The following is an 11007-nucleotide window of genomic DNA, read 5'->3' as shown; positions in this document are numbered from 1 at the left end:
GCAATTGCACTCTCAGTCACACTTTTAGGGAGGGAAACATAGTTGCAGATAAGTTAGCAAATATAGGAATGGCCCAAGATGAACATTTGGTAATATTGGAGGATCCATCAGATGAAGTTAGAACTGTGGTCATTGATGATATGACTGGAATGAGTATTGTAAGGGACTAATCCTCTAGTGTTGTAATGCTGCTTTAACAGTTTATGCTTTCTATTTCAGTTGAATCAAAAAAGAAAATACTAATAATAATAATAATAATGGAGTCATTTGAAAATTGGCGAATAAATTCATAAATCACGAAAGCTACCCCAAAAAAAAAAAAAATAGAAGCAAATCAAAATTGAAGTTGTTGACTTTTCAGCCTCTTTAACGAATTCAAATTTAAGATTTTCATGTAATTCCACTTGTTGAGATAAATAAAATAAATAAATAAATAAGAAAAATAATTATATAATTAAATAGTAGATGAGCATGTAAATTAACACTGAAACTGAATAATGAAATTCATATTATTTATAAGAAATAGTAGATGTACATGTAAATTAACATTGAAACTGAATAATAAAGTTCATATTAAAAGACATTTGTTATCAGCATACAACATATAAGAGTTTTAGGAACAAAATTTTTTGATCCCTAAAGGTGCAAATTTTATTGCAAAAAATATTTGAGAATTAATTTTTATCGTTTCGAGAATAGTTGTTAAAAGGTAATCCCGAAAAGTAAAAATAAAAAATAAAAATAAAAAATTTTTTAGAGATAAATCTTTTAAAAGGTCACCAATAAATGTACTTTTAAAAATAAAATAATTTAGTCTCAAAAAAACTATATTTTTAAACAAATTTTTGCCCTAAAAGGATATACTACTTCATCATTAAATGTCCAATTTCATCTCTAAAACTATAATAACACCACTTTTAGCAACAAAAATATAACAAAATATATCATTACTAAAAAGTGAGTCCATCTCCAAATTTTTTATCTCTAAAATCTTAATTTGTTATAGTGGGTGATTACCTGAAATTTTCTTTTCAATGCTCTCATGAACTAAAATCATTTGGTTTAGTGGGCTAGTAGTAACTTTATTAATCAAGCAGAAACAACATTTTACTTTAATAATAATAATAATAAACAGAATTTTATAAAATAATAATAAGGGTAAATTACACTTGGCACCTGCACTTTTTGTCAAATCTCATTTTGATCCCTTGTTATTTTTCAATTGTAATTTATAATAGTCAATTCTTTACACTTTCAGTTAAGTTAATGTGATCCTTCTATTAGTTTAGTGTTTAATTGTCTAACACAAATTGTCATGTAACTCTCACATTAAGCCTTTTTTGGGAGGCAAAACGTTATTTTTTCATTTTCTTCTATATTTTCTCATAACTTTTTTACTTTGTACTGCATTTTCTTTACAAAATACAATAGAGAGAAAATGTTATGTAAAAAATATAAAAGTAAAAAAAAATTAAAAATTAAAGGAACAAAAAAAAAAGAAGAAATATTTTTCTTATGGTGCTTCTATGTACGCCTACTAATTTTCTCATTACACCCACCTCTCTCAAGGAAATTGTGCTCTCACATAAGAGGTGTAGTGAGAAAATTCACGAAAGTTAATATAAGTACGAACCCGCACGCTAGTTCAGTTGTTAAAGGATTGAGATTCTCTCCATTACATGTAATGGAGGTCATTCAATAATTGTAAAATAGTTTTATGAACTTAGCTTTACTTTGAATTGGGACTCTAAACTCTCAACATGACGGAAAAAAAACACAGAAAGTTTATTCATAAAAATTTATTTTAGATGATAGCATGAGACAATTAAAATTGTCTTTAATAAAAAAATAATAGTAAATAATTAAAATATATAATAAAAAAATCAATAGAATGATGCAAGCAATCAAAAAAATAAACTAGAAATGGTTGCAGTTGTTGAAGAACCGTTCGTGTTTTTTTTTTTTTTTTTGAAAGATGATTGCTGAAAACAATTAGCCACTTGGTAAGTCTTTTCTGATTGGTATTGGAAATTATATAATAACAAATTTAACTACTCTTGTCTATCTATAAATGGACACTTTTGCCATACTAAATCACTACCACCCTCCTTTCAAGCGCAATTAGGCATAGAAATTCCAATTTTCTTCAATTAAAATGGGCACTCACTTTATCCTTGTAAGCATAGCCATCATGACCTTAGCTTCTGCACTTGTCTCTGCTTCTGACTTAAGTCCTCTACAAGACTTCTGTGTTTCTACTAATGACTCTAAATCTGCAGGTAATTCAACTCTATCTGGAAGATTTAATAATACATGTAATAATAATGCGGAATTAAACTTTACAGGATCTTGAATTCAATGCAACTCAAGAATAAAACGAATATACCTTTGTCAGCCGTTGAATTAGAGAAGTTGAGAAAATACCCCTTTAGAGTTGAACCTTTAATTTTGGCTCACCTTCTTCTCTCTATCTCTCTTAATTAGGATGATTATAAAACTTAAAGTGATGGAAAAATACTCATGATATGAAAGGGGAGTCACCCATGCTTATATAGAGGAGAGAAGAGGGCCAGATAAACTCTATCAGAAGAATTCCTAATCCATCAAAGTTTCCTTCTTATCTTAGAAAAGTGATTATATTAAAATTCTATTTACTGAACTTGATCTCAAATATTGGCTTTATCTATTTGTGGAGTCCAAATAAATTAAAACATGTAGAAAATATGTAGGCTATTGGGCCACACTAGAAAAATAAATCCAACATTCTCCCACTTGACTCATTAAGCCGATTATGATGCAATTATGAGTTTTTTTTCAAAAATATGCAACTTAAAAAATTTTGACTCATTGGATTCCACACTAAAAACTTTGACATGTAATCACGAATTTTAAAAAAAAATAGCCAATAAGTTCAGATATATTAGAAACTATAATACTGTGATTACTTCAGATCACCAATGTGAGTCATAGCGGTTATATAACATTTATGTCATATTTCCTTCTATGCACCACACCATTGATAACCTTCACCAACCCAGTCCTTTATTGGGATATATAATTATTTGCCTGAAAGGCCCCTGTAATTTGTCTTGTTAAGACATTTCCTGTTTATCAATATTCAAAATAATGTGTACACACACTTTTAGAAATAGGAAAAATAGAAACAAAATTATTATTGCGCAAATAGTGTTAAAAAATAAGCACTCATGATTAACCATACACATCAAGGGTTGCTTAAAAGACCTATCCTGATAACATGCTCTTTGTATGTCTTTGGTGGCAATCCCTTTGTGAATGGATCAGCAATCATAAGAGAGGTGCTTAAGTTTTCAATTAACACTTGTTGTTTCTGGACTCTCTCTCTAACAACCAAGTACTTTACTTCCATGTGTTTGGAACCACTGGAGTACTTTCCATTCTTAGAGAAGAAAACTGCTGCGGTATTTTCACAATATATCTTTAGCGGCCTGGCAATTGAGTCAACAACACCAAGTCCTGAGATGAAATTTCGCAACCATAAAGCATGATTTGTAACCTCAAAGCATGCCACAAACGCAGCCTCCATAGTAGATGAAGCAATAGTGGACTGCTTCACACTCTTCCATGAAATTGCTCCACTAGCTAGTAGAAAAACAAAACCCGATGTAGATTTTCTACTATCAAGGCAACCAGCAAAATCTGAGTCTGAGTATCCGATAACTTCCAACTGTTCTGATCTCCTATAGGTGAGCATATAATCCTTTGTTCCCTGAAGATATCTCATAACTTTCTTTACTGCTTTCCAATGTTCCATTCCAAGATTACTTTGGAATCTTCCCAACATTCCAACTGCAAAACTAATATCTGGCCTGGTACATGTATGGGCATACATCAAGCTTCCTACAACTGATGCATATGGAATTTCCTTCATTTGTTTTCTTTCCAAGTCATTCCTTGGACACTGTTTTTCACTTAATTTATCACCCTTCATGATGGGTGCATCACCGGCTGAACAAAACTGCATATTGAATCTCTCCTAAACACGATCAATATATCCTTTTTGAGATAGTCCTAGCAATCCTCGAGATCGATCCCTAAAGATCTCTATGCCAATAACATAGTTTGCCTCACCCATATCGACCATTTTAAAGTTCTTGGAGAGATATTCATTGGTTTCATGCAATAAGCCAAGGTCATTACTAGCTAACAAAATGTCATCCACATATAGCACCAACATAATGAACTTGCTCCCACTAACCTTCAAATATATGCACTGATCAACTACATTTTCCTTAAATCCGAAAGAGGTAATGGTATCATTAAACCTTAAATACCATTGCCTAGAAGCTTGTTTAAGGCCATATATGGATTTTTTTAATTTGCAAGCTAAATGTTCTTTACCTTTCTTTGCAAATCCTTCGGGTTGCTCCATATAAATTTCTTCATCCAAATTCTCATTTAAAAAAGCAGTTTTCACATCCATTTGATGCAACTCTAAGTCATAATGAGCTACCAATGCTAGGATGATTCTAAACGAGTCCTTCTTAGATACTGGAGAGAAGGTCTCTGTATAGTCTATGCTTTCTTTTTGAGTAAAACCTTTGGCAACAAGTCTGGCTTTAAATCATTCGATATTGCCTTTTGCGTCACGCTTGGTCTTGAAGACCCATTTACACCCGACCTTTTTGCAGTTATTAGGCAATTCGACGAGATCCCAAACACTATTCTGTTCCATGGATTTTAACTCTTCATTTATAACATTGACCCATTTAGAAGAATCATCACTATTCATGGCTTGTGAAAATGAGACTGGATCTTTGTTAATCCCAATATCAAAATCAGATTCCTGTAGATACACCATGTAATCATCTGGAATGGCAGGCTTTCTTTCCCTCTGAGATCTTCTCAGAACTACCGGTTGTGGTGGTTCTACAATATTTTCAATGGTGGTATTTTCATGAAGTGGTGAAACATGAGGTGGTGAAGGATTTTCATCATGTTGTTCGTTTTCCTCAGCCTGTGGAATAGTCTGAGGAACAACAACTTTTCGATAAGGGTCAAATGTTGGTATATCTACCCTAATTTCCTCGAAATTCACCACTCATGTTTTCTCACTCCCACTGATTTCACCATTTTCTAGGAATCTAGCATTACCAGTCTCCACTATCCTCGTACTGTGATTAGGACAATAAAATTTGTACCCTTTAGACTTGTCTGGATAACCAATGAAATATCCAGATATTGTTCTTGAGTCCAACTTTTTCTCTTGTGGGTTGAAGATTCTTGCCTCTGCTGGACAACCCCAAATATGTAAGTGTCTCAAACTAGGTTTCCTACCAGTCCACAACTCAAAAGGAGTTGTTGGGACCGCCTTACTAGGAACCCTATTTAAGATATACATTGCAGTTTTTAAAGTTTCACCCCACATTGAAATAGGTACAATTGAGTAACTTAACATACTCCTAACCATATCTTTAAGTGTACGATTACGCCTTTCAGCAACTCCATTCTGCTGTGGCGTACCAGGCATTGTATATTGAGCACAAATGCCTTTCTTTTCTAAGAATTTGGCAAATGGGCCAGGATTTTGGCCTGACTCATCATATTTACCATAATATTCACCACCCCTGTCTGATCTCACTATTTTAACCTTTCTATCTAATTGTCTCTCGACTTCAGTTATGTACACCTCAAGGATGTCAACAGCCTGAGACTTTTCATGAATTAGATACACATATCCATAACGTGAGAAGTCATCTATAAATGTGATAAAATATTTTTCACCCCTAAGACATGGGATGTTGAGTGGCCCGCAAATATCTGTATGAATTATCTCAAGAAGCTCATTACTTCTTGCGGCACCTTTCTTGGTGTGTTTGGTTTGCTTTCCTTTAATGCAATCCACATATATATGAAAATCAGTGAAGTCTAGGTTTTCCAAAATCCCATTCTTCACCAATTTTTCAATTCTATTTCTGGAGATGTGCCCCAACTGTCTATGCCACAAGATCGATGATTTTTCATTAATTAGACCACGTTTTAAACCAATATTCGAATGCAGAGTTACTAATGATTGTGCAAACTCATGATTTAAGGTAATTTTATATAAACCATCACATAAATTACCAGAACCAATCACTTTTGAATTAAACATTAAATTGAGTTTTCCACAATTAAATAACACTGAATATCCAACACGATCCAATTTGGATAACGAAACTAAATTCCTAGAAATTGAAAAAACATAAAAAGTGTCTTCTAGATCCATCTGATGACCCGTCTCTAAGATCAGTCGATAGGTTCCTACAGCTACGACTTCAGCTTTGAGACGGTTCCCCATATAGACAAATCTTTCACTTTCCTTCGGTTTCCTGGTTGAGAGGTATCCCTGCATGTCATTTGTAATGTGGGTCGTGGCCCCAGAGTCAATCCACCACGTATTAGAAGGTACTTCAGCAAGATTTGATTCATAACAAACAAAAGAAAATTTCTTACCTTTCTTTTCGAACCAAGCCTTTCGCTTGCTGCAGTCTTTCTTCACATGTCCCTTCTTGCCACAAAAGTAGCACTTGACAGTGAAACCATTCTTAGCCTGATTTTCTTCCCCAGGTTCATTCTTTTTCTTTGGTGGATTTTTCTTTGATTTTACAAACTTACCCTTCTTTTTCTTTATAGCTCCATGAGTTACAGCCAATGCAGTTTGACGTCCTTCCTCCCTCAACCTCACTTCCTCCTGAACACACATATTAGTCAGCTCATTCAAATTCCACTTATCTTTATTGGTGTTAGAGTGAATTTCGAATGCGCTGTATTGTGATGGAAGTGAGTTGAGAATAAACTGCACGAGGAAAGTTTTATCAACTTGCATTCCTAAAGTTTTAAGCTTTGCAGCTTTGTCAGCTATATTGAGGATGTGATCCAGAACTCCTCGGTTGCCATCATATTTCATTGTTGTCAATTTAGCCATAATAGTGCCAGCAAGTGACTTGTCAGCAGATCTAAATCGATCTTCAACAGCCTTTAAGTATTCCAATGCATTAACAGTTTGAGGTAAGGAGGTCTTGATGTTATTTGCAATGGTCATCTTTATGAACATCAAACTGAGTCTATTGGACTTTTTCCAGGATTCAGAAAGAGCAACTTGTTCTGCAGTACTATATTCATTAATGTCTGCAGGTTTATCTTCAAGCAATGCCATATTGAGGTCCAACACACCCAGTGTAAACTGAACATGTTCATACCATTCCGAAAAATTCGAGCCAGTAAGTAGAGGGACGCCCGATGCAAGAGAGTGCAATGAGGTGGGAACTTTTACTGAAATAAGATAGAACAATATACATATTAAAGCTTTGAGAATTATGATGAACTATTGATATCACATAAGTTTTTCCTTTGGGCAAAACTTAGGTATATCTATTGTCCATTCGTCAAGAATCACTTATGTAGGTCTAAAGTAATTTATGCAATTTTTCAGCTAGTCATGTTACCTTTGGGTATTCGATTCTAATCTTTCAAATTACATAAGTTACATTATCCTACCCAGTTCATAATTATTTGAAAGTGACTCTCCTTTGGGCTAGTCTCAATCTCCTAATTATAACTGCAATTGAGAATATTATCGACCTTAATGTTACCCTTTTTAACAATTCTTTTATGTAGTTCTATATTCATAAGTTTTACAAATCTAGGCCACTATGGCAGTTACTAAATTAGTAAACCCTATGAATACGGAAATAACCAACAATATTCTCTATTCATTAATTTTTAGTTATTTAATTATCATTAATTCAATCACAATTTTAATGAGATCACTATTTTTATGATTTCTAAAATTTCTTTTATGTGATTGCTATTACCAATATAATAATAATAACTCTGGATGAACAGGAATATTTAGATATGTATTATAACAATCATGAATATCTAAAATAATGGTTAATAAGAATTACACCTAATATGAATTAACCACTTTAATAGTTAATATTCAATGTCATAAAATTATATCATGATATCAATTTTTAATCATGAAAATATATAAATATTTAACAATAATAGACAATAAGTGTGCATAATTAAACAAAGCAAAAACATAATCCTTTAATGTGATACAATCAAATAAATATATTTATTTAATAGTCCGAACGATTCAGTAAAATTCTAAAATTGCTTTTAATCTATGCACTTTATCATAACGGCAAGCAATACACTCAATTCAATAACATATTATGATGATTATAAAAATTATTATCACTAAAATTGATAATAAATCAAAACATGCATATGAATAGCATATAGAATTACATAAAAGATTGCACCTAACATATCACAAAACAAAGTGAGTGAGGGAGGCCATGATGTGCATACTTAGTCACGATTCAGAAATCAGGAATGAAATCTTCTTTCACACAACCTTTGACTTTTAACAACACAAAAAGAGTTTCTTTGATACATAATGAATATGAAAGAGATTAGATGTACCATTCAGACACTGCCTAATAAATATGGCATGCAACTTACAAGGTTGAACATACAGCGTATATTCAAGATAACCAACACATGCCGAGAGTTCAAACCTTATAAACAAAAAATATGTTGTTATGAATAATTATAACTATAATAACAATATTCATAAATATATTATTATTCCAAGGTATATTGATTCACAAACTAAAGCTCTGATACCACATGTAAGATTTAATAACACATGTAACCATAATAATAATGCGGAATTAAACTTTACAGGATCTTGAATTCAATACAACTCAAGAATAAAACGAATATACCTTTGTCAGCCATTGAATTAGAGAAGTTGAGAAAATACCCCTTTAGAGTTGAACCTTTAATTTTGGCTCACCTTCTTCTCTCTGTCTCTCTTAATTAGGATGACTATAAAACTTAAAGTGATAGAAAAATACTCATGATATGAAATGGGAGTCACCCATCCTTATATAGAGGAGAGAAGAGAGCCAGATAAACTCTATCAGAATAATTCCTAATCCATCAAGGTTTCCTTCTTATCTTAGAAGAGTGATTACATTAAAATTCTATTTACTGAACTTGATCTCAAATATTGGCTTTATCTATTTGTGGAGTCCAAATAAATTAAAACATGTAGAAAATATGTAGGCTATTGGGCCACACTAGAAAAATAAATCCAACACTATCTCCCAAATTTATACCTTCCCAACTCAAGTCCCATGTTTTGAAATATGATTTTAGTGACAACTTATTTAATGCAATTGCATTTTGATTATAATTAAAACTTCAGCTTCTAATAGTCCATATGGGCTTTTCATTTTGAAGTCATTTATTGAATGGTTAATTATATATTTTGGTTGTCAAAATATACAGTTTATATGATTTTGGTTTTTTAATTTGTGTTATTTTCATTTCCAAACTATTAAATGCGTATTACAGTGGTATCCATAATTACTACTGCCAATATTCACTGTCAAAATCATAAGCATTTTTGGGACAAAAAATTACACCACAGCAAAAATTAAAAAAGGATTAATTACAATTTTTTTTTAAAAAAAATATGCATTTAGTTCATTTTTTATCAATAACATTTTTTTTTTTTTTTTGTCAATTTGTAAATGGATGTGTTTTTTTTAAGGTGTATTGTTTTTGTTCAAAAAACAGTCCTGATTCTAATGATGAATATTGATGGTGTTAGCCATGTCAACCACTTTAAAACTCTTAATACTTTTGGTTGAAATCGACACAATTAAATTATTGGTAGGCTATAAATGAAACGAGACAAGACAAGTATTAGGTTGTTTAAGTTCAAATTAAAAACTCAAGAAGTTTCAAAATATGTTCAAGTTTTGTTTGTTTACCTTATTAGTGGATCTTAAATGAGTTTTAATCAAACCGATAACAAGTCGAGTTTGACTAGTTTGGTTTTTATAACATATATATAACTTTATTTAATCGAGTATTAGGATGTTTAAGATTAACCTAAAAACTTAATGATTTTTAAAATGTATTTAAATTTGATTTGTTTACATAACAAATTGAAGTCAAATGAGTTTTCAACAAGTTAAAATCGAGTAACTTAATTTGTTTTATAACTCTAAATGTTGGAAACTAAAATGACACAAAAGGTAGACTTTGAAGATGAAAATTGTTGTTAGCCTAATATTGTGATGATATTCTTTCACCTAATATTATTTCTTTGCATGCAGTGTTCATAAATGGGAAATTCTGCAATGACCCTAAGCTCGCCACAGCTAATGACTTTTTCTTCTCCAACCTCCTCACTCCACGAAACACATCCAATCTAGTCGGATCAACGGTCACTCCTGTAAAGTCATGCAAACACCTGGTCTCAATACTCTTAGCATCTCCTTTGCTCGCATCAACTTCACACCTTATGGCCTCAACCTCCCCACACGCACCCTCGTGCAACTGAGATCCTCATGGTCTTAGAGGGTACTCTCTATGTCGGTTTTGTGACATCCAACCTTGGCAACAATCTCTTGGTATTGTATCCAAGTGATGTTTTTGTGTTCCCAAAGGGTCTCATTCACTTCCAATTTAATGAGGGAAATTCTAATGCAGTAGCTCTTTCTGGCTGCGTAGCCAAAACCACGGTGTCATTACCGTTGCTAATGCGGTGTTTGGGTGAAATCCAAAGATTTATGATGATGTTCTTGCCAAGGCATTCCAAGTGGACAAGAAGGTAGTGGATAATCTTCAAGCTCAATTTTGGTGGCCCGTCAACTAGAAAATAAAGAGAAAACTCACGAATCCACTCTTTGTTAAACTTTAATATAGCATAAATAAGTGGATTGGCTATGAATGATTTCCTTACGAGTATTGATTAAATGGTAGTCAAAGCATGCATATTGCACTTTAGTTCTTAATTTATTTTTTTTAAATTTTGTCAATTTGATTTCCCAAACTACAAAAATGGAAGTTCAAATGGTCCTTAGTTTTCACGCTGTTTAAGTATTTAAGGATAAATTATTAATAGGTCCTAATAGTTAGACTTAAGTCTCATCAAATCTTATTGAAAATAAGTCT

The 11007-nt window shown here is 32.3% G+C and overlaps 2 pseudogenes; one reads left to right on the top strand and one right to left on the bottom strand.

Annotated features, from left to right (window-relative positions):
• Nucleotides 1-2163: 2163 nt before the first annotated feature.
• On the bottom strand, nucleotides 2164-3910 carry LOC145821428 (secreted RxLR effector protein 161 pseudogene; annotated as a pseudogene).
• Nucleotides 3911-7055: 3145 nt separating this feature from the next.
• LOC114257086 (putative germin-like protein 2-1) lies at nucleotides 7056-10708 on the top strand (annotated as a pseudogene).
• The last annotated feature ends 299 nt before the right edge of the window (nucleotides 10709-11007 follow it).

Source organism: Camellia sinensis, chromosome 1, assembly GCF_055761805.1.
Source record: "Camellia sinensis isolate YWXY chromosome 1, ASM5576180v1, whole genome shotgun sequence".
NCBI lineage: Eukaryota > Viridiplantae > Streptophyta > Magnoliopsida > Ericales > Theaceae > Camellia > Camellia sinensis.
The sequence above is the reverse complement of the archived record's forward strand: the minus strand, read 5'-3'. Positions and strand labels throughout refer to the sequence as shown.